Raw genomic sequence first — 3,627 nt, 5'->3', positions numbered from 1 at the left:
CCCGCAGATGCCAACTGGAAACGATTGCGTTATAAAAAATGTTTTACTGCCTTGCCAGCCTCGGGTTGCCCCTTGTTAGCCCTTTCCGCCCCTTTTTGCCATCTCATTTGTTGGCTTTTGTAAACATTTTAATTAGCCAAAAGCAAAGAAAAACAAAATTTACTTCCACATCATTCGCCGCTCTTTCTGTCTCTCTGACTATGAGATACAAATGTATCTTATTGAGTGCCGACTATATGTGTATCTCTCTCTCATTCTGTGTGTGCCTGTGTGCAGTGTGCCTCTGGTCCATTTGACTTCATTTTGGCGGCAAGATTCTTGCTGCTGTCGCATAATCTTCGGCGCGCTGTGTGTTAAGTGCCTGAAATTGAAATTTACGATTCCCCCACCAGCCAGCCAGCCAGGCAGCCAGTCACCTACCCCTCCCCAGCCCACCGCACCAAAAAGGGTAATACAAATAAATGTCCATAAAAGCTACTCAGTCGCAGAAAGAGAGTCGGAGCGGAGGAACAGCTGGACAGGACAGCAGAGAGTGAGAAAGAGCTGGGAGAGAGTGAGAGTTGAGGTAGATTTCTGCTCGTGTTTCAGGCAAAACAGCAACATTTTCCAATATGTATACGTACAGATGTAGAGATGTACATAAATTGCCATAAATAACAAAGTATTCACTTAGCCTGCATGCTTAGTTCACTTAGAGAGAGCGAGAGATCTCTGCCGCTCTGGGGGTCTCCGTGTCTCACTCTTAAATAACACTTTTGGTGCACTAATTCATTGATGTTATTTTGTTAACTGGTTTATAAGTGAACAAATGTCTATGAAAATGCATAGTTAGCATGAATTCATAGCCCATAAAAAAGTGCCCAAATATGCACAGTTTTAGTACGGAAAGATCCCCAATTTCAATTCTTTTCTAAGGCAAAAGTGTAAGTAAAATATGCTGTAAAAGCTATAGTAGCTGCCCAGCCACTTAAGATGCCATCAATCCACCATTGATACATCTGCAAATCCTTCGTTTTTCTAGAGGATATTCTCATTTCTTCGAGCACAAACCAAAGTCTACCGCTCTCCCTCTCCCTCTCCCTTTTCACTTAAATTCCAATATTCTCGCCACATATTCGAGTGGTACAGTGGTATTTGCACTCCCTCCCCCGCCCTTATTTATATTCAGGCTTTTATCTGCTGGCAGCTTAGTTTTAAATTATTTAAGTGGCATTGCCGCCTGCCTGCCAGTGAGCGCCCCCTTCGGGCAGGTGCCAATATTAAATAGTTGAAAGGAGCAGCAAATGGGAGGGAGTGAGCGCAGTCAGTTACAGGATACAGGTACACACGTGTGTCTCTGTGTGTGTGTGTGTGTGGTGATAAGCAGGCAACCCTTTTTGATTTGGCTTTGGATTTGCGGTTGCTGCCAGAGCAGAGCCGAGGCGAGCCGTGCCGCAGTTCTCCTCGTTAGTTATGCAATGGGATTGGGGGCACCTCCTGCGCTCCTGCTCGTCTCTCAGGGGGGACTGGGCGGTGTCTGCTTGAGGTTTATTTAAAAGGGCAGTGCCACAGGTTTGTGGGTTTTTCCAAGAGGAGGATGTGGGCAAGATGGGGTAGCGCAGGCAGAGCAGGGAGAGTGTGAGTGTTTTGGTTTTAATATGACACCTTGGCCGATGGTAATTTATCACCTCTACGGGGACATATGTATGTGCGGCAACGACCTTTGGGTGTGCGTCTCTCGGGGTGGGTGTGGGTGTGGGTGTGGGTGTGGGTTTTATAAACACTGAAGGGACACAGCAGACTAATCCCTGGAACCCAAGGAGTGACTTAAATGTGGGTCCACAAACTGATGCCGGCCCATAGATAATTAGAGCAGGGAAAGATTTATGCGTGCGTGTAAATGGCTTAAAGTGCCACAAAATAAATACACACAAAACAACAACAGAAGTCACCCAAAAAAATACACAAAAAAGGCACAGGCCCAACCGTAGTTAATGCAAACAAGTTGAGCGTCTAATTAAATCACAGCAACTAAATGCTGGGCAGGTGGGGGGAGCGGCTCAGGCGTGTCAAAAATGTGAAAGTTTACATCAATCTGAGCCGGGGACATCTGTTAATTAAGTTTATCCAGCGGATTGTGAACCCTTTTAGTGTGGCACCTTCATCATGTGCATAAATCCGGACACAATGGGCAGGGGGGAGGGATTAGTTTGCAAGGGGGAGGACTAGTTGCCAGCGGGGAGATTACTTTCTCAAAGAAGAGAAGAGAGCTTACATTTTATTTGCAATTCCGAAATATTTGCATTTTTGGGCCCGAGTGCAGTGCAACATTTTGGAGTATTTGCACAACACTCGAGTGGGGAATTCCATGGCCAAAAATATTATCCACTGGTCGTTGATGATGTTTAGCCTCTGGCTTTGCCCTGCCGCCTGCCTTCCTCCCTCCCACCGTTACGTTTTCTAACCAAAAATCAATGCAAATGCCAATGGCACTCGTGTGGGGTTTTTGCACTACAATTTTGCAAGGATTTTACGAGCATTATCGAGAATCAGTTAACAGGAGATATCCGCACCCCGAGCCACTGCTCTTGAGCCAAAATTATAAACGAATTTGTAGCCGTTTTGCTCTGTTTCGAGTGGGTTGGCCTGGGTCGGGGGGGTTGAATTTCATTTGATATGCGTGACATGTAGGAAGTTGCTTTGCCGGCGGTTGGCTTTTTGTGTGTGTGCGTGTGTGCGTGTGTGGGGAGACAAAGATGTTGTCCTGGCATCCTCTCATTGCCATCATCATCAGTGGCGGCAGCCAGGAGCAGGCAGCGACACTAGAGATCAAAGAACTTTGACAAGGCTCCGAATTAAGCCGAAAACCTATTTGCCACGTCTGCTCTAATGAGCCATAAAAACGTTGCCTAAACGGTAGTCTTCTCTCCACTCCTGAGCGACTCGACTCTTTTTGGGGCAACTTCTTAGCGCATTGCTAAGGTGACTGACAATACTGTTGAAATTATGCACAAAATTGTTGTTGGTTGGTTGGTTGGTGCTGCCTGCTCCTGGCACTGTCATGGCTACCGTCTCAGATATCAGCTTCAGACCCATAGCCCATAGTCAACGAAATATATGCAAAAAACTTCAGTTCTGCTAAATTCAATTCAACTTTGCTTTTTGTCGCTGCTACACTACCCTACAAAATGTATGCCAGTCGATGTGGCAGGTTCATGCGTGATGCAGAAGATGTAACTACATTTTGTATAATATTTAATACTATTTAAATAGTTCTGAAAGGGGTAAAGGGTGTGCCCCGTGTGTCCAAATTGTTTGCTAATGAAAGAACTTTGCAGGGAAGTGCTGTTAATTTCATGTAATTTTTGTAAGAAACTTCCACTGTTTGGGTCACTAAAATCTGCTTCAATTTGTCATAAATCTTCGCAGAATCACTTCCGTCCCTGGGTGCACTCCTAGTCGACTCTTGGCGCTCCTTTTTTTCTTTTTTTTTGTGCCTTATCCAAGTTGTGCTTTGGCCAAAGTTTTGTTATCGACTGCCGCAGCGGCGGCAGCGGCAGCGGCAGCAGCATCAGAAATAAAAAGCACAAATTATAAAGTAAAACATTATGTTAATACAACACTTTGTTTTGTTGTACTTCATATCTG

This window comes from Drosophila guanche, unplaced genomic scaffold (genome assembly GCF_900245975.1).
Source record: "Drosophila guanche unplaced genomic scaffold, DGUA_6, whole genome shotgun sequence".
NCBI lineage: Eukaryota > Metazoa > Arthropoda > Insecta > Diptera > Drosophilidae > Drosophila > Drosophila guanche.
Note: the sequence above shows the minus strand (reverse complement) of the source record.